Raw genomic sequence first — 22,475 nt, 5'->3', positions numbered from 1 at the left:
CAATACTGAACATTTCAGAAAGATTGCCCTGAAACTACTGACTGCTTTTACCTATTTTTTTTCCTGAAAGTTATATCTGTAACTTCAAAAGGGTTACACATATCTCACACAAGGTTCTGGACAAACTCTTCTATAAAATATCTGAAATTGTGCATCTGTCCCTGAAGACAGTACAGCCAATGCATTATCAGTTTTAAAGAAACCATAATTTAATATCATAATATAAACTTTTATATAAAAATGTGCATTCTTTTTTGTCTAAAGTCACCAAAACAATGTGTGTTTATATTTGGATAGTTTATTTGTTAATCTGTAAAAATGTGATAGCTACACTTTTAATACAAGTGCATTCTTCTCCAAATGTTGCAGTTTGTCAATTTCTGATAGCCATTCTGACCTGAATGTGATGCTGTCTCTAAATGCCAGTATGTCTGCATTGCTTCAAAATATCCTAAAAATTTTCAGAGCCAAAAATTTGAATATTCAGATTTAATAGCACCAGGTATGAGCAAGGAGTATAAAGACAAGGAGATGACAGCATCTCAAATGTTGTGGATGCCACTGCAAAAGAAGGCTGGGGCTGTACCATTAAAAAAAGACAGAAAAATCATATTTTCCTAAAATATTTGTAGTTCACAAATATAACAGATTCTAAAAAATTAAGAAAATGACAAACAACTATTACTTAGGGATATGGTTCTATACAACTGAAAGTATTTGACATTTTGTAGTAAACTTCACAGAACATAATGCTTATTTATGGTATGCTGTTAGCTGTTGATTTCAGACAGAAATATTAACAGGAAATGTATCTTCATATAATGCTTGCTACAATTACTATCATATTTTTGACTGTGATGATGTTGAATTCTAAAATAGCATGATCAGAAGGTCGCAAGAAGGAAATCCTGAGGACTGCATGAGCAAACATCTAAACTTGTCCCCCTTCTGGACCTAGGTTAGCACTTGTTCCCATGTTCATGCAGGTCAGGAAATTCAATGGTCAACACTGTTCACTCACGTGGTCCTTGACATTGCATTGCAACCTTCTGGTCATGTTATTTTGGCATTCGACATTGTCATGATCATGAAAATTATAGTAAACCACTTGCACTGCACCAGTTTAAATTTGGAGGTAATTCAAAAATCCAGTGACTCAAAGGATACTTCTCTGGAGAAATATACATGAATTTTGCATTCCTGATTGCAAGTGAACTACTATGTCATGGCAAGTTGTATAATGACCCCCAGATGAAACAAGGCATAAAGCAAAATTTCATTCTGTGCCAATATATTTGTAATATTAAGTGGTATGCATTTACCTGTGCAAAAAGAAGGAAATATGCATATTGACAGAGAAATTCATCTAAAATCTTTGAAGTAAGAATGCTGTGAAATTACCATAATTAAAGTAACACTCCAAAAATCAAAACATGATCTGTGTCTTCATTATGTTTGTAAAATGTGAAAGACAGTAATTGTTGTTCTTTGCACCATAGCTTCTCACAGTCAAATATATTCATTCTGATACTATACACCTAGCTAGAGTGTGAAGGCATGACATAAAATGTCCACAAACAAAAGTCATGATGATAGGTTATTTATACATATCCAATCACACACGCACACACACACACACACACACACACACACACACACACACACACACACACACACACACACACACACACACACACACACACACACACACACACACAATGACTATGCCCCGGCCATTCCAGACAAGTGGCTAAATACCTGGTTCAGATGCCTGCAGAGAACAAACATTTTCATTAACAGACTGCCTCCACAGTCACAGTCAACTTTGTCACAGTAGTTTATTTCAACTTGTTTCAGAAAAAGACATGACCTAGCCCTGCCATGCTAGATCAAAACTGTTTAACTGTGATAATATGGAAGCAGGAGTCAATCACTTTCATCCTCAGACTGCTTCCATACTCTCCAATCATATCCACTTTATTGGCTAGGTATACTTTTGATGTCTCATTGTGATTAAGTAAAAAAATGAAGAAATAAAAATAATGAACAAAGCAATGTAAATTAGCTTGCTACATGCAAGCACACTCTTGCATTGCTAAGCGAGATCAATGACTACTTAACCTTTATGGAAAAACAGCAGACATCAGTTACTTCCATTATTTATACCCATCAATTAGACTGAGTACACCTTTGATGTCCGATTATGTTCAGATTAAAAAACAAAGCTAAGATAATGTATTTCAAATTGATTCACTCAGATACCAGCTCTCACCAGCTCTGTCAAGCTGATGCATGAACATTATAATTACCCTTACAGCTGCTTAAGCTGCAACTGCTTGAATTCCACTGATTCACAACCAGGGGCTTAATTGGCTGTATCCCTGTCCACTCACCTGGCTGAGCAGCTACTCAGACTTGAACATGATTTCTGGGATGCAGCTGTAGAAACAGTTGGGTAATATTTAGGTCTCATCACAGAAATGGTAAGTAGGAGAGGGAAACAGGGAGGATGACTTTAGATTTAGGGAAGAGAAGAGGAATTTAGGTTTAGGGAATGATTGAGAGTAACAGCAGAGTTAGAGTTAAGGAGCTTAGGGGGGATTTAGGTTTTGGGAGCAATCTGGTCATAGCTCAATGTTAGGATTAGGAAGGGAGATTTTAGGTTCAGAGAGAAATCAGGAGATTAAGGTTATAGAAGGAACAGGGGGTTTATATCTAATGAGTGAGGGGAGGAGATCAGGATATTAGGGAAGGAAAAAGATTATTTTTTTTTGCTTCTTTGCTTTGTGATTAGGGTCAGAGTTCAGGGGCAGATGCATGAAATCAAGGTACTGTGAGTTAGGGCAATTGTCAACATGAGTGAGTGGCAGCACAGAAGTGTGTTGCAAGCTAAAGGTACACTAGAACTTGTAGTTGATCCCTGTTCATCTGATCACTAGTGACATTAGGGGTCAGGCAATTTTATTCAAAGGGTATCCTTGGTCCAACAAATTACAGCCAGTTCTACTGTTTACATTGTACATGTCTGTCTGTAACAAAATACTGTCCATAGAATGTATTTCAGCTTGGTTCACATGAATGCATTGGTTTCTAGATAGTTACTAGGCATGCAGAGCAGGAGATCATTAAGGAGCCTAGCTCATTTTCCCAGTTGCTTGAAAGCACTGTCTGGTTAAGTAATTTGCACAATGTCATACCGTAGGCAAAAGAAGGTTGACATAATCAAACCCTATATGACATGAAGTAGCTAGTTAACTGATAACAATCTGAGTCCAGTTACAAGATGTAATAATCATTCAAGCCAGATCAATGACTGTTTTCTTGTGATCACATCTCAGCAGTGGTCAGTCACCTTCATCCACAGACTGCTTCCATAATCATGAGTTATACATTTGTATTTGCTATATAACCTCAGATGTTTCACTATGATGAAATTAAAAAATACTGGTCAACTCTCTTTAGTGTACAGCAACATATTTCACACAAGTGTATTTGTCCTCAAAATCCATATCACTTATTGTGCACTTTCACATACATCCTGTTTACCTACCAAAAAGATAGAGAGGCAGACAGATTCTGTGTACACCATTAAAATTTGGTTGTGATGAGCAGTGAAAGGAACTGTGACCTTAGTTTATACTTCAGTTGATAGCCCTCTGGTATATACAGGACAGAAAACAAAATGATGACAGTAAATATTTGCATCTGCATGCTTGAGCTTCTGCTGTCGCTGAAGTTCTGTTATTGCAAGATTCACTTGTATTCAACTTTAAACATTTTACTTAACTTTTTATATGTTTAACATGTGATTTTCTGCCAAATTCATTGTCCGGCAGCTTTAATAATACTCATAGGGTACCACTGATATTAAAACTACATTGGAATGCTGGAAATAACTTATTTAGTGCCAGTTAGCTTTCTGATGAGCAATGGAATTTAACATGATGAGTTAATTGTGTCTAAGTTTCATTTTGTAAATATAGTAAACAAAAAAGTTTTTCAGTACTATTAGTAGCACTAATATGTATTCTTACAAAAATAAGCTAATAAAAAGCTTTTTTTATCACTTTTAAATTCTGTAATTTTGGTCTTACCCAACTCTTCCCTTGACTTTGACGCATATAGACTTAGTACTGCAACATGATAATTAAGGATTTATTAAGCAAATGAGGAACATTCTATATGTTCTTTCATATAATTCACGTTTTCTTACCATTTTCAGAAAATGCATTCTGAATAGCAATTTGGTATGGAAATATAAAATCTATAGTATGCTAAGCTCTAAGTCCTGAAAACAAATTTCATGAGAGCTTCTTAACAATGCAATTTTCCATAAATTTCATTTAGTTTGCAATGTCACAAGAGCATGATAAGTAGGTGGGAGATGCCACTTAATTTCTATTATTCAAAGTTCCAAAATACAGCCTTTCAGAAAATAGTTTTGTTTTTATACTCCTCTTCATTTGCATGATAATACTTCATTTCTTTACAAATGATACAGCCTGAGCTACCCTTACCCACACGTATACACATACACATACACTCATTTATAGTGTGCAAGAGAAGCCCATTTTCTTAAAAAAAAGGTGTACCACTTCATTTTTCTCTTTATATGATTTAGTAACTGCATGCACAAATCTTTATAAGCAGTGTGTGGAAATATTTTTTGCAGTTTCTGTATTATTTGGATATATGCATGTTTTAGTTGTCTACAGCATTCAATTCATTTAAATTATGAAAGATAAATTGCCTTTAAATTGTGATGTTTTTTCCACAAACAGATGTAAAATAAAAATGCTGCCAAATCATCAGAAGAAGCTTAAATTACACAAAAATCACAAAATCATTAAGGGTTTTCATTTGTTTACTACGAGTTCCATAAAGCCATTACACACTACCGTATTTATAAATACATTAACCAATCCCATTAACAAACTAATAATTCAGTTAATTACATCAGAAATCATTCCAAAACATGTTAAAATCCAATACCTTTAAATAAGTAATAGCAATGTGTTTACATAATAAAAGAGCTCAGAAATACTTTGCAAAAAATAATCACATAAAAAGTTATATAAAAATAAAAAATGTAAAGAATATTTGAAAGAGTTCAGAAACAGTTCTTTGAAACTATGTTCACAAGTTCCCTGATCTTAACCACAGATTACTGTTTTTTGAAGCTTTATCATTAATACTAGGGTATTGAGTAGCATTCAATCTAAGTTGCTTTAAAAGCTCATTCTTTATAAATGCACCTCCCAGTCACGACCTCTAACATTTTGTGAAACCCTTTCCAACACAAAAAATAAGAATGTTTTAAAATCTCTACACTGTGGATACTTTATGAAGGGCATTTAAAACATTTTTCTTCTTTGTAGCATACACATGCTGATAAATTCTTTGCTTCAGTCACCTTTCTGTTCACCAACATAGAAAGCATCACATGCCTGTCATTGTGCCAAATAAACGATTCCCAGTGTTGTATGTAAATCGACCATTCTCACTCAACACCCTGAGATAGGAGGCAACTGAGATATTAATGCCCTCATGAATAAAGTGACATTGAGGACACATCCTACACTTAAACATCCTCAAATAGAGGTTCTATAACCTCACAATCTTTTGATTTGAGCACAGTTTGTTATGGAGGGAATTCATTACATAATTTCATATTATACAGACAAAATAATGTGTATCTTTATTTGATTTAGCCCATCATCACAATATTATATTTTTGTTGATTTAATAGTAATTTCCTTGTTATGTTTCTTCAAGTTATTTTCAAATTATTCCACTTGGTACTGTACCTACACTGCCTGCCATTTTACTAGCTGGATCTTCTTTCTTTACCCTTTTTTAAAGGCTGGTTATCCAGAAAACAGCCTCATATCCTGTAAGAATGTAGATCTCCATGAATTGTAACCAGCTTGTCATGTTTTAGGGGGCTCAGCTCTACTGTTATTCTTAGAGGGCAGATCTCCACTCAAACAGGTAGCCAATGCCTTCACACTATCTCAGTAGTAAGGGAGAGGTGTTCTCCTCCTCCCTGTGCTCCACCACATACCAAAAGCATATATAGTGTTTTCTCTCTAACTCTTCTGGCATCACCTAAGACCAAGACCTCTGTCCTGACACTTTCTATGGATAAGGCCATCTAACATCGCATAAACATTATTTCTGATAATAGCTACAAGGTGGCTGGAGATAGAACCAGGTAGTCTCACTCACTTGCTCTCCGATTGTGCTCATACTGTACAAATTAGGGAGGTTCAGTAGGTTTTAATACAGTCTACTAGATGCGTTATATATAGAAAGAAAATTGGCTCTGTATTAACTTTAAAATACCTTCTCCACAGCTCTTCCTTATCCAGCCTCTTCTGTTGTATCCACTGCCTGATCTTCTTTCCCAGTCACACTCCCCTTTTGTGACTCAACTGGAAATGAGCTTTCTAGATAAATTGTTGATCGAGTAATCACCTTGTTAGGAAGGGTGGGCAGGACAATGCCATCAGAGACACAGTTTAATTTACTAGTTCAACATTTCAAGAATAAAAGTTTAAATTTAAACAAATGGGATAGGTTAATGCTGAAATTAAAGAAGAAAATGTGACTTGTCATATTTTGACAAATATGAAAAATATGGTTTTACATTGTAGCATTGTCGCCTCACAGTAAGACACTGACTGGTTCGACTCTCAGCTAGAGCGTCTTCTGCGTGGAGACATGCGTGAATGGGCATACCTTCGTTGAAGGTTGTGCATTAGGGCTGGCAACTCAGCACATAAAAATCAACTGCCAATCATTAGCGGACCGCAGTTCCGCTGTGGCTACCCCTAACCGGGAAAAGCCGAAAGACACAACAACATGGTTTTAAATCGTCAATTGCATTCAGCTGCAGTCATCTACCTGTTATGGGAAGTAGATTAGTTCAGTCACAGTTTGACTGTAAGAACATTTGCAAGCTCTTTTTGAATTCATTTTTTTCAGATGTATTGATTCATACTTCTTAACTTCTTAGCACAAGAAATCTGATCAAAGCCAAATGTAATAGGGAACAAAGAGCCCAAAATAGGGACATATTTCAAATATTGCTCTTATAAACTTAGTAAGTTGCTAGAATAGAAGGTTTTGTGTTGGTTTGCTTTTCTGAAGGATATGAAGTCTGAAACTCAAAGTCTGCAATTGTTTAGTGTCTTCAGTTCTTAACGATTTGCCAGAAAACCTCAGATTTTATGAGAAATAGACCAAAATATAAGGTAGAAATCTGAGCAGTTATAAAGTATGTACCGATTGCCTGTTATTACTTAGTAATTGCACAAATCAGTCAGCCAGATTCAATAAAGCTTACAATGTCCTTTTACATGGCAGAACACTGTTTTAGATTCAGTAAGCAGTTCTACATGGTGTGTAGAGCTGTGCAAATAAACTCTGCGACATGCTGATTATAACATAAGCAGCTGAACTGTATGCTAATCAACCAATCCAAGATGGAAACGCTATTCAACAAGCTATAAACCAACCATGTAGAATCAGCGCTGGTTTTCCCTGTGAATTCCAAAACATATTGGAATTGATTTACGGAAAGAAGTCTATACAGAAACATTTTTAGGTGCTGCTGTTACTTTAATTAATGTGCATGTGTAACAGGCTGAACTCTATACTGCTGCTGGTAATAGACCAATGCCAAAAAGGAGAATAGTTTTCAGACCCCATTCAATTTATCAAAATGTACATGATGTGGAAATTGTAGAGAGCTACAGTCTGGATAGAGACACACCATAAGAACTCTCTAACTTCTGTCATCCCCAGTTCACCACCAGAGCAAACTGAGGGAAAGCCATACCAGTGGAGACAAAGGCATATGTAGCACTTAGAAATTTAGCTACAAGTGCCTTTCAGAGACCAAGAGGGGACATGCTGGGGTGTCACAGGCATCAGCATCCAGGATCCATCATGAAATTCTGAATGGTATTCTCCAGCATACCAGTGACCATGTATATTTTCACTGTACTCCTGAGGACAGGGCCAGAAATATGTGTAAGTTCTACCCTGAAGTACTGGATGCCATAGACTGCACACATACAGAAATTAAGACACCACCTGGTGAACAGGGAAGGCTCAACATAAATAGAAAGGTATTCCACTATATTAACTGCCAAGTTATATATAATGGCAAGGGAATCATCATGGGCTTAGGTTGGAGTTGTCATTTAAGTTCTTGCTGGCAATATATTTAATGGAAATATGAAGGGAAAAAGGTTTTACCCCCTGTGTTACTGTTAATTGTGATGATCCTGTCCTTACAGGGAACTCAGTCATTGGCACACCTCCCAATTGTATCAGGTGTTCACTACGGGGGATATCCCACAGGGTCATTTACTGGGATATGCAGGTTATGTGCTGGAATGGTAGCTGATGATGGCCATCAGAAAGCAGCTGTAGAACACATAATAAGGCACATGCTCAAACCAGAAATATCATAGAGTGTGCATTTGGGCTGCTGAAGTCACGGTTCAGTGCCTAAATACATCTGGGGACACTTGCAGTACAATCCATGAACATATCCTGAAATATTCACTCTATATGCCATGCTACACAATATCATCCTGAGAAAACAGCTTCAGCAGGATCAGCAAGGGAAGGGATGCACATCCTCAGCCACACACAAGTGAGGAGTTAAAGGGTGAAACAACAGCTACTGTGGGTGCAGGCAGACATTGGCATGTTTAATTTGCCTCTGCATTCGCTAACAGGCAATGCAAAACACACTCACTCATCAGCTAAGGGGCTAAAACTTTCGTCCTACTCACAAACCTATAGTAACAGTGATGCCGATGATCACAGCCTTTACCTACCCATGTAATGACCGGGTACTGCTTGCATCAGATAGAGTCAGTCCTGAACTAAAACTGTTGCAACTGCTAGATTTACAATGTAAGTGTTGAACCTGGAGTGTATTGTGTGATAATATGAATGAATGGCATATCCGTGCATGTTGTTACTTGATAGGGTAAGCAAGAAAAAGATGGGGGATTTGTACTGAAATGATTTGAGACAGCAGAGACTTATGTGACTTATATGTTTCCATTATTAAGTGGTAGGCCTCAGGCATCAAAGAGTCACACAGTCATATGTCTCAAAAGTACTGATGGTCACCGAATGTCCTCAGTTTAGCACCGTACATTTGTACTGGAAAATCATTAAAGAGAGAAGTTAGAAAGTAATGAGACACATTTTAGTTTCAGACTTCACAACCCTCACAACATCATCAACAATACTGATGCAAAAAATGCTTGATGCTATCAACTGTCTAACTTTCTAAGACCAATATGTCAAAGGTACAATTATCATTTCAACAAAACAAATGCAGATATACTAAGCACTAAGTCAGCTATACACCCTGAACATCAGACAAAAAGTTTATGTATCCATGAATCCAAAAGACAGAAAACGGGGATATTGCACAGTTATTACCAGTTGCACAGGGGTGTTGTGCATGGGGCTAGGAAGCCTATGCTGACAGAAAAGGTTGGTGAGTGTGTGTGAGTAAGAAAGGGACAGGCATTTGAATAAAGTAACAAAGGGCCAGTGAGACAAAATGAGTTTTAAGCTTCAATGTTGAACCCTGTAACTGGTGTGTGTGCGTGTGTGTGTGTGTGTGTGTGTGTGTGTGTGTGTGTGTGTGTGTGTCTGCATGGGTCCTCCAGGTAAAATTGGTTTGTGAGTATCTGCATGAACACAGTCAAGCTTTATGCTAGCTCTGTGTCTTTTCTATGTCAGACAGGTGTGAGACATGCATGGTTGTGATGGCAGTTTATAGTTGTTATACCTGACTATGAAAACTGGCTCTGCCAGGAGTTGCACTGGCATGTCCACACTCACAGTCAGATGCACTGCTGCTACCTGAACATGACTGATGTCTGCTGGATGAGCTCCACTCATGATAACTCCAAGTACCACAGCCCCCCTGGTCTGCCATGTCTGGGTGTGCACAGCTGAACCGATGATGGAGCAGTGGAAGTACTACCACTATGGGAGCATGAATGGGCACTGCCATGTCAGCTAATAGCAGGTGATGTAGCAGACCTACGCCCACAAGGATGCAGTTCCCCTCCTAGCAGATGTTCCTATCACAGACACCACCCATTCCAATGGCGACACGGTGGAGGTAGTTATACATGCCTGCCTGTGTCATATTTGCAACCCTAAGCATTTCTCTGGAAAACCTATGGGAATGTACCTGTGCCTCCATGATGGCCCTAAATATAAGCTGAGTGGCACAGGATGAGACACCTATATCAGGTGGAGGATGGACAGCATGTCTACTCTGAGCACTCCTAACAACCCTCCTGTGTGGCACCTTGCTCACTCTTTGGCTTTTGCCAGAGTCAACAGGCAATGAAGCCATAGGAGCCACACTTTCCTGATCACTTGTCTCACTGAGGGCTCACTGGAATGGGTAGGTATAGGCCTGGCTGTGTCTAATGAAATTACAGGGGATGGTTGTATGTCAACCCCAGTGTCAGATTCAACCTCTACCCCCCCCCCATGACTTTGCCTCTGTTTGGCCACTATCATCATCAAAGCCTGCTGATACTCTGGCATCAAGTGATGAAAGTCCCACACATCCACTGTCAGGATCACCTGTGATAATAAACAACAAACACAGGAATAATTAATACTTACACTACTATAGTACAATATACGCTAACCACATAACAGTGGTGCCACTATTACAGAGAGTACTGCAATACACACAACAATTCTGACACCAGCACCACAAACTAAATATTTTTGAACTGCTCATCAGTACTGATATAAAAATGTTTGGCTTACCATGTGCAGATGATTGTAGGCCCCTTTTACTGGATGGTCCAGGAAGAAGTTAAGCAAAATGTAAGGACAGGACATCACAATTAACAGTAACACAGGGGGTAAAACCTTTTCCCCTTCATATGTCCATTAACTATACTTTCAACAAGAACTTAAATGACAACTCCAGCCTAAGTCCATGTGTAATCAATCAGAATGTGTTGTTAACTGTAACATCTACAATCTCCCCCCAACCAATTTCTTGTTAAACAGAACTAATGCATTGATGTAAATAATTTACTACACAAGAGTATTTAACAATTGTGATATGTAAGCCTACCTGGAAGCTCCTCCTGGGGCATCTTTGCTGTCCCTGAAAGAGTAGCACCAATGTCAAAGACATGCTGTTTTGCACTTAACTAGGAGCTGTCTGGATCCCTGACAGTGGACAGGAAGTCTTCATTTGCTGTTCGTGGTGGCTGTGTAGCCAGTACCCATCCAATCACAACTCTTCTCCATGCAGATAAAATCATGTCACTGGCCCTCTGGCAAACCTGATCATATGACCTGCTGTGGATGCCTACTGCATTCACATCTGCAACTATCTGCAGTCAAATTTGCATTCTGTCTGACATATTTCCATGTCCCTCTCAAGCAGAAAGTTACCATATTGCCTAAAAGCTTCCACAATGACTTGATTCTCAGGGTCACTGAAAGGTGGCTTATGGGGATTGAGACACCTGGGTGTCATAGTCCTAGGAGTCCCAAAATACAACAGAAAGATAATACATATAAGTATGACACAACTAAAAAATACCTGTTCCTAGATAAAACAGCAAGGTAGCATCTTATTGTTAACCACTGGAGAAACATAAAGCAGTCTAGATATTTGAAATATAAACAATAGGAATTCTGTGGTTGTAACATATTATGTTCACTCACAAAGTAAAGCTGGATGGAAAACAAGGGAGAGTAACAATAACAACATGCAGCTTTGCTCCACCACCCACAAAAAAAAAAAAAAAACAGGCAAATGATACATTTTGCTAACAAACCATCAGTGAAATGCAAACTGTACTATCAAATGAACTGTCTCTGAAACATGTGCACAGATTTAAAACAGCCTATTCCATTTTAAGATATTGCCAATAATATATACATGTGAAATGTTGTGACAAACATGCCCATGCCATCAGTACCCTTCTAAGTAATGTATACAGATAGCAGTAGCAGTAGAATTTGCTAATTAATATATATATATATATATATATATATATATATATATATATATATATATATATATATATATATATATATATATATATATATATATATAAACAGATTTTTCTTAATGACATTTTAGCATCTACAGTATATAGTTGAAAAATGCAAGCATACCTTCTCAAGTTCAGTAGTCTTCTGGGCAGATATATCTCAATGTAATAGCCTATGTTCTCCACATAAACAAGTCTTCTCATCTTCAGTATGCAAAGCTACATTGTTATCTTTTAATGGTGTAGATTCATGGATGTTAGAATGGTGAAGATGCATATGAGATATAAACTCATTAGAATTGCTGAATCCCAAATTCTTGTCTCTGTGGAGCAGATGTAAACATAGTGCAGGCACTCCCTCAGGGCTGTTGCTAATGGATTTCAACTGTGAATATTTACTGGTAGGGAGAAGGAAAACATGACAGCAATGCAGACTCCCTACTACCAATGGATGTGTCAGGTCAGACTTACAAAGTGTATAGACATAATTTTGTCAAGATTGGATATGTAAATAGGCAGCACACAATTTACAGGTTCTGTTCATTAACACCCAACCTCCCCTTCATTTGTTGACAACTGTTATTGTCATTTAATATTCTCACACATTTTGAGGACAATGATATAGACTTCCTTACAGACTGTATGTCTCAGATTATTGCTCAGATAAGACAAGCATGAGCAACAAACACAGAGAGGTAAAACAGGGCTGCATTTTTGCAAGATATCATCATAAATGGTTTTGTGATCACTAATTGTACTACATCTGAAGTTAATACATGTACAAATAACTGTTATGTGGTTTCTTAGTACTGTGGATGATGTTGCAGTTGGTTGTATGCAGAATGATTTCAGTTCCTTGCTGCAAAGTTGTTTGAGTGGCAAAGAGGGATAAGGCACTCTTACTGTGTTCTGAAGGTTCAATGGAGTGAGAGTTCAAATCCAGACCTATGTAGAACTATTTCACATGTACTAACAAACATTTTGTAGTGTTTATTTTATAGATTGCTTTACTTCATTTCAACTGCCTTTCCCTTTTATTTATTTATTTTTTTACTTTTGCGATTGCACAGTGCATGGCTTAGCTCAAACAAGGGAAATGGAAAAAATGAATGCCAGGTTTGGTTGTGCTTATCTCGTTTGTGCAAAGCTTGACAATGCAAAAACCCAGACTTGTGTCCCACACAGGGAGCAGACAGAACAGCTGCAAAGACGATGTTTGTAAAAGTGTAAAGATCAAAAAGGATGCACTGTTGCAATGTTTTGCTTTACATTGTTGAGCAGCGGTAAGCAAGGTTCCCCATCACCTGCAATTATCGAAAACCAGCAGACATAATGCAGACAATCATTGAAAACAGATACAATCAAATAATTCTGATGAGCAATGCGCAAACATGCTAAGCAGTGTTATGCAGCGCAAACATGCTAAGCAGTGTTATGCAGCAGTTAGCACAGATAACTTAAGAATGAGTATGAAATCATGGAACTGTCATCTAACTATTCCTACAGCAGCAGGTATAAGTGTAGGGCTGGAATGCAAATGGTCTTGGGTTCTAGTACAGGATGTGCAACCTATATTTACTGCTGTGATAGTACAGTTTATAGCAATGAAAATATATATATATATATATATATATATATATATATATATATATATATACATAAACACAAGTGTTATTTTAGCATTTTTGTGGCAACAGGTGTAAGTGTAGGGCTGTCATACAGGGTTCTAATGCAGGATATTTCACACACATTCACTGTTGTTCCATTTCCCATTATATTCATTCTCACTTATAACACTTTAGATAGTGAAGCTGATATGAATTATATGTATAAGAGATAAGACACCCTTATTGTGTTTTCAGATGTATGACTGAGGGGCATACTATTATATTGCTGTAAGTATGATTCTGCTATCTCGACTTGGACAGCCCTCACAATTAAATAAGTCACATACACAACTGGATATATCTAAAGGAACCTTGTCAGGTCACACACAAACTTGTAAGACCTCAAACTTTCACCCATATTTATGAATGATTCCTGAATATGTGTGAGCAACACTTCTGTGTCACAGATGGAAAATAATATTTATGGAAGAAAATGCGTTGTTCCATTTGCCTTGTTTTGAATCCTACAATTTAAAAATCTATTTTACCAGAGTAGAAATTCAAAAACAAACATGTCAGGTCATGACATTTGTGCCCCCAGTGCATGTCTGTAAACTTAACTCAATTAAGAGGTACCTTCCAATTTTCAATATATATTTCCAAGCTGCAACAGCAAACACCTCTCAAACTAAGGTCAAGTGTCAGATTAACCTTCCAATTTAAAATATTTATTTCCTCCATGCTTTGCACTGCTGCACTCCTCTTACCATTGCACAAACATTGTTGGCATCATTGCTCAGGTTTGCACACTACTACAAAATGTGATAACATGAATTGGTGGGAAAGCATTAGTTGCTATTGCTCTACTTCAGTTGTTAGAAATGTCTAGAGTTAGAGGTGAAGCTGCCAGGTTTAGGGCACAGCGGTGGGGTGTCTAGGAGTCCAGGATATTTATTGGGCTCCTGGTAAAGTGCCACAGCCAAAGGTTTCTGCAGATGGACTATTCTGGCTCCCAGTACAAGTCTGAGGATTGGAGTAGTTTAGCTCAGGCTGTATCCAGTGCTACTGGAATCCCTTGCTCTGGAGAACAGTGTAGGCATCATTTTAATGACCTACTGATGTGCAAGGGGGCACTATTAGCCAGTGGGTGAATGAATTTCAAACAGCTGACATCCCACAGCTTTATAAGTATGACAATAGACAGTATTTATAACACATAAAAAGCTAAATGCTGGCAAACCCTGTATACATAATGCTCTTCTGTTCTTTTCTATTCTTTCCACAGCTAATGCTGAAAGACAGTTTATTCACAGGCTCATGCCGATTTAATGGAGATACTGATAGAAGCAAGTAATATTTATGTAGCACAAGAGAAGTATTGTTATAGCTTTAAATGTTAAGATAGATTTTGAGATTTTTATATAGTTGTAGCAAATTGAGCATGCATATCCTAACTGTAAAATCAAGTATGCATGCATTAGTCTGTAGCACAAACCAACTTTAGGAGTCAAGCATAGGACTGTAGTCAGAGGTTTTGGGTTCAAATACCACAAGTAATAACTATACAGTACTTCATTTATTTAATAATATTCCATAACATTAAACTCTATACATGTGGCATAAAAGCTCAGCTGTTAAGTTAACTGTAGTCTGTATAATTAGATGAAGCATATGTGCAATATATGCACATTTCAAGGATTACTTTGTGCAATCTTTAGTTATAGTGTGTAGTTGTTAGGGCATATACTTAAATGCAATACTTCAGATAAAATAATGTATAATTGTGTTAATGCATTGTATGTCACATAGTAGGTACTAATTTTATCTCTTTTTTCTCAAGCCAACACTTATCTCTCTTTTTTTACTATTATGTGTGGTCAAAATGTCTCCATGTCATCCACCTGTAACAAATAACTAAATTTTTCACAGCACAACAAGGTAAGCCAGGCCTAGTGGATCAGCTTGCCCCCACTCCAACAGCTCCAGCATCGATGCCCAGCATGTCTGAGACCCAACCTGGCACTACTGCCTCTGCTACCCCTGTACTACCTGCACCCTCAGTTCGTACTGACCCAGAATCTGGTGCTGTGGTAACCTCCAGGAGCAGTGATTGAGGTGGCAATTTTATCACCCACCAGGAGATACCAGGGATGGTGCATGGGTGTATTAACAAACATTTTGTAGTGTTTATTTTATAGATTGCTCCTCCATGATTGACTGGTATAAGCCTGGGTTGTCCCCCTCTCACTCATATATAGGTATATATGTATATTTTTATATTTTTATATTTTTATAATTAAGCATATATATGTGCTAGATTTAGATTCATATTGCTTTGAAATTTGATCATATATATGCATATGTGTAGCTTCTTTTTTAACAAATGTTTTCTTGCAGTATGTTTCTTTAAATAATTTTTTAAATTGCACATTTAAATAGGTCATGTGACTTTGGCTGCAGTCACATGACTACTAGGCCTGTATAAAAGCAGTTGCTTTGTGTATATGTATGTATTTAGTATTGAGAAAGGGTTCATACCCGAAAGCTTTGCGTCATAAAGTGATTTGTTCTCAGCATTCCTTGTGTGATTTTGGATCTTTTTGCAGTTTGTTTTTCTACCATTAGTATTACTCTGCTGGACTGTTGAGTAACTATATTTGGTAGCCTTTCTTGCAGCCTGTTACCTTTTATTGGAAATATGGAATCACTACATTCGATGTTCTCACAAGAAGTTAATCCTTTGTTGGATTTTGTTCCTGTTATGGCTCCTGAAAATGGAACGCAGGTTATTTTGGACAATCCTTCTAAAGGTGACATTGATACTTTTAACTACAAAATTACATTGCTTGAACGTAAAGTTGGTTCATATAAGCGCTTTCAGTGGCAGAGGTTTAGCTTCTCTGCATACCTTAAAATGGGGATAGTCCCCCGTGGACTAAGAATATTGAAAATGCCATCTTATGGGAATGTGTACCCTGAACTCCTCAAAAGGTGGCAGCAAATGAATTTGAAGCTAAGCTTAGACTATATGTCACTAATGAATGAGTATTTTATGTCTGTTGAGCAAGATTTAAAGACTGAAATTATTAAATTAGATGAAGAGCTGAAATCACTTGTATGTTTTTCAGAGATGTTACCTAAATATAACCATCTATTCATTAAATTTCGTGAATTAGATGACAAGCTTGAACTAGTTAAGAAAAGAAAACTTTCTCGAGACATTAATGATTTCAGAGTGGGTCACATCTTCTCTTGGCCCAGGAATGACCCAAAAGAATCAACTATGGTAACATCTAACAAAAATCACAATGCAAAAACTTTTGCTGGTACTTCTATTAGGGCGCTAGATGTATTTCAGCCCCTTGATTCAAATTTGACTGTTGGCGCCAATTCTATACAAACAGACACTGTCACTTCAACTCCTTCTGAGTCTGTAACCATTGCCTCTTCTAGTAGCGTTAACACTGACGCTGTAATGACGCCGCTATGGACACCTCATCAACTGCTGCCTTGAACCTGGTATCGGATGTGCAGCATGCTAGTAAAAAAACGCATCAGTCGACTTTAAACTTCACAGAGAAGCGGTTTCAGTTAGAGAAACCGGAATGTGTGCAGGACTCTTTAAACAAGAGGGAACCATTATCGATGAAGCAAGAGACTTCCTCAATGAAACGCAAGTACGACAGTCCGTTGAGACAGGGCAAGAATGCCCATAAGTAGTGAGAGGTATTCTAAACCTCTCATCCTTTGTTTTGAGTGATTCTCATGTGTCCCTTCTTTCAAAAGGACTGAGTTTCATACCTATGACTAATTTAGATTTAGTTGATATTATTACCGACTTGAAAATGTTTGTGAGAAATTTAAATTTAAAAATTTTGTTTAATGTTAGTACTGCTCCTAATAACATTCCTAGAAAACGTAGTGTTTTTATACCTGTGAATACACCTATTACTACTGCCTTTTGCAATGTCTGTGAAGCTGATTTTAGGCAACAGTTTAATGTCTGTGATAGAAAATTTACTTATAATTTAACCTATGAGCAACATCTTGCCTTGCAGAATCTCAAAAGGAATAGTGAAATCATCATTAAGCAGGCAGATAAGGGTGGAAGTATTGTGATTATGGATAGAGCTTGCTACAGTTCATCAATGGATAAGCTAGTAATGGATACTTTGTCCTTTAAAAAAATTAGTTTTCTGGATGTAAAGAAACATATTACTGACGTTAATTTACATGTTTATGACATGCAATTTAATAATAATATTAGTTTGGAATTATTTAACTTTTTTTCTGTACCCTGTCCATCTATACCTCAGTTATAATGGACTTCCGAAAATACATAAGTGTTTGTTAGACCCTCCCATGAGACCCATTGTTTCTGGCAATGGGTGGGTAACCGAACCTGTTTCGGTTTACCTTCAGAAACAATTGTTTCCTTTTTTAGATAAATGTAATTATGTTTTGAAAGATACTGGTGATTTTCTCTTCAAACTTTCAAAGTGGTATTACAGTGAACCATGTAATCTGAATGATTTTCTATTTGTCACCTTAGACATTGTGTCGTTGTTCACTGTTATCCCTAATTCGTATGGCATAGAGTCCATCAGGAAGTTTTTGACTACTGAAAAATCCTTAGTTAGTGAATCTATTCAAAATATATGTCAATTGTTGGACCTAGTACTTAGCCATAATGTTTTCATTTTCAATCAACAACCATATCTGCAGGTCAACGGGGTCGCCATGGGCACCCCCGTGGCCAATACATATGCAAACCTTGTACTGCATCAGTGGGAATTAGACAATTTGCATGATGGAAAAATTTTTTTGACACACGTGTTGTGTTCTATCAACGGTTTGTTGATGATTGTTTTTTAATTTGGAGTGGATCTAGGGACAGCTTAGAAGAATATCTTGTACACTTGAACAACACGACATCATTTTTGAAGTTTAAGTCGACCATTACTAGTAAAGAGGCTTCCTTCCTTGATGTTAACATCTTTACAAGGATGGATTATTGGGCACTTCTGTTTTTAAGAAGGAGACATATGTGGGTAGATATGTGCATGCGGACAGCATGCATGCCCCGCATGTCTTCGAGGTGTGATTAAGTCTCAATTTATTCGAGTGAGTAGGCTCAACACAGACGATATTGTCTTTAATGAACAGTTAAATGATACATTTAAGGATTTTGTTGATTGTGGCTATGCATTGTCTATTTTAAATGAGATGAAGAATCAGGTATCTAACAACAGGCATTCATTATATGCCCCATATTTCAGGAACTATAATCTTACGAACCCTGATGTTGTGATAAATCAAGTTGTAAACCCTACTGTGCAAAGATTTAGATATGTGACTGGTTTTGCAAGTAAGGTCTCCCTTGTTAAGCGCACTATCTATAAGTATTGGCCTATTTTAATGGCATCCCCTGAACTTACAAAGTTGTTAGGTGATAAGCCATTCTTTAGCTTTAGGAATATGAAAACCCTCAAAAGTATGCTATGCTATAAAGATTTTCGCCCTCCCTTGATTCTATGCTTTGATAGACCCATCTACTCTACATCTAATTTTGGTACATATGCATGTCTAAACTGCTCCTGTTGTTCGGACTTGATCAGATATGTGGAATCTAATAGTTATGTGCATACGATCACACACCATACATATACATTTTCTGTAAGAGCTACTTGTACCACTACCAATGTGGTGTACATGGCATCATGTTCTGTATGTCCTGCATACTACATTGCTAAGACTACGCGTAGACTTAAGGACAGGATTATTGAACACAAGTCAGAAATCAGGAGGCAGTATACTCAGAATGCCTTGTATAAGCATATTGAGACGTGTGGGGACAGGCATACATTTAGATTTAGAGTTATTGATTTGGTGATTCCCTCACTCAGATGTGGTGATATTAATAATTTTCTTGAAACTAAAGAATATCAATGGATAGTACATCTGGGAGCTGATAGTCCTCCTGGCCTTAATAGTACAGTAAGCATTAAACCTATTCTTGTTGGATTACAACGTAGGTTGAAATGATATTTTTATCAACCTGTGCACATGAGCATGTTTATACATTGATGTTAATAAGTGCATCTGTTGTGTACATGTATGTGTACACTTATGTTTTAATGTTTATAGAGTTTGTATTAAACATATAGGTATATATGTATATTTTTATATTTTTATAATTAAGCATATATATGTGCTAGATTTAGATTCATATTGCTTTGCAATTTGATCATATATATGCATATGTGTAGCTTCTTTTTTAACAAATGTTTTCTTGCAGTATGTTTCTTTAAATAATTTTTTAAATTGCACATTTAAATAGGTCATGTGACTTTGGCTGCAGTCACATGACTACTAGGCCTGTATAAAAGCAGTTGCTTTGTGTATATGTATGTATTTAGTATTGAGAAAGGGTTCATACCCGAAAGCTTTGCGTCATAAAGTGATTTGTTCTCAGCATTCCTTGTGTGATTTTGTCCCCCTCTCATCCCAATTATGATGTCTTCCAACCTTTTGTGGCTCTCACCTTCCCTGTGTCTTGTCTTTTTTGTCTTGTTTGTTTACAATTGCTTCCTCAAGTAACCAACTTACCTGACACAGAAATACCATTGTCCCTTACCCAGCATTTCTCTCTTACTGAACTGAAAAAAATGGGGACCTTTCCCACAAAACGATATCACCCAATATGTATTTCTCCATTTCTCACACATGTCTTCTAGACACACTGGATTCAGTCCAGTTGACTATACAAAATGATTATGTTGTTGTCACCACTCTGTCTGGAGGTGACATTCCAAATTCAGCTAATATTCCGCACATATTTTCATTTTGCACTACTGAAGAAATTGATAGCTATGGTTCTTTCCTACCTGCCATTAACTGGGAAAACTACTCAGGTACCAACACCTTTTCCCAACCGTTCTTGGAATTCATAAACTCCAATGCCCTGGATCAACTAATCCATTGTCTCACCAGGGGCTCCAATATCCTAGACCTGGTCATTACCAACATGGGAGATAGATGCTCCACACCAGTTGTCACCCCCTCTTTGGTCAGGTCTGACCATAAGCAAATCATCCTTGACATCCACATCCCACCCACTCCCCTCAGTAAGGAAACCACCGTAAAAAACTTCTCCAAAGCCAACTTCATGCTACTCAAGTCAGAAGTGACAAACGTCATGACACCCATGCAGACGGGATCTGAAAGTTTGACTGCTGAATCTTACACTAAGGCACTGTACGAGCACATCCACTCGTGCATTAATCGTGCCATCCCAAATAGAACCAAGATGCTCTCCTCCAGAAAAAGGAAGCCAATCTGGTGGTCCCCTGCCATTAACAAACTATACAACAGAAGGAAGAAACTGTTGCAGAAAAGAGGAAAATCCCAGGATGCAAAAAACTCCCTTACCAGCCTCTGTAAGAAGCTGAGATCTCTCATAAAATCCTCCAATGCTAGTTATGAAAATAAAATTGCCAAAGATTCCAAAGACAAACACAAGGCATTCTATAGTTATGTCAAGAATGTAAATGTCAATGCTCAGATCTGCTCTGAGCTACAACAGAATGGCATTAAATATACTGATCCCAAGGATATTGCCAGTATCCTGGCAGATCGATTTAGTGCCAACTTCACTCCCCCTCTCACCCCCTAAAGGGCCCATCTCAATAACAAAAGATTGCCAAATTCCAGTAATCACGGCCACACAGGTAGACACAGCACTCTCCAATGTTAAGAAGACAGCAACCATGGGACCAGATGACATCTCAGGTTGTGTACTACATGAATTACAAAATGAATTGGCACCTCACCTAAGTGTCAGGTTTAATCATAGCCTCATCTCAGGCTTCTTGCCCACTGAGTGGCACACAGCTACAGTTATCCCACTCCACAAGGGGGGATCCACCTTGAATCCCGGGAACTGCTGTCCCATTAGTCTGACAAGCCTGATCTGCAAGGGCATGGAATGCATTATCATGGAACTTATAAACAAAGACATTGGCAACCTTCAAACACTGGACCCCATGCAGTTTGGGTTCGTGCAGGGGCGATCTTGTCTCATGAACCTGATTGACTTCTTTGAATCAGTCTTCAGAGCTGTGGACGAGGGTAACAGGGTCCACACAGCCTATCTGGACCTCACCAAGGCCTTTGATACCATCCCCCACTCTGAAACCATAGATAAACTTACTAAGCTGGGCATAAATCCCTACATCACTCGATGGGTTGCCAACTGGCTTACTGACAGAACCCACTCTGTAAAAGTAACTGACTCTAAATCCAGCTCCAGACAAGTGACAAGTGGAGTACCTCAGGGTTCAGTCCTGGGACCGCTCTTGTTTGGCATCTACCTCTCTGAAGTACAGGCCAATACTAAGGGACTCTGGCTAACAAAGTTTGCAGATGACTGCAAACTGGGAGCCATTATTGAATGGCCAAATGATGTGGATATTCTACAAAAGGGCCTTACAGAAATAGATGCTTGGTGCCAGAGCCATGGACTTAAGCTTAATGCCAAGAAATGTATAGTTATCCCCTTTGGGAAAAAAACATGTACCCATGAATGACCACATAGGTGGCAGTACACTAAACACTAAAAGTGTAATGAGAGACTTAGGGACACAGGTGGACAGTGGTCACACCTTCGATAACCACATCGCCACAACAGTCAGAAAATCCTTCTATGTGGCACACCTCATCACTAAGAGCTTTTCATCCAGAAAAAAGAAGGTCATTGTCCCACTGTAATCATCCCTCATTA

This window comes from Protopterus annectens, chromosome 2.part0 (assembly GCF_019279795.1).
Source record: "Protopterus annectens isolate FY-2018-M chromosome 2.part0, PAN1.0, whole genome shotgun sequence".
NCBI lineage: Eukaryota > Metazoa > Chordata > Ceratodontiformes > Protopteridae > Protopterus > Protopterus annectens.
Note: the sequence above shows the minus strand (reverse complement) of the source record.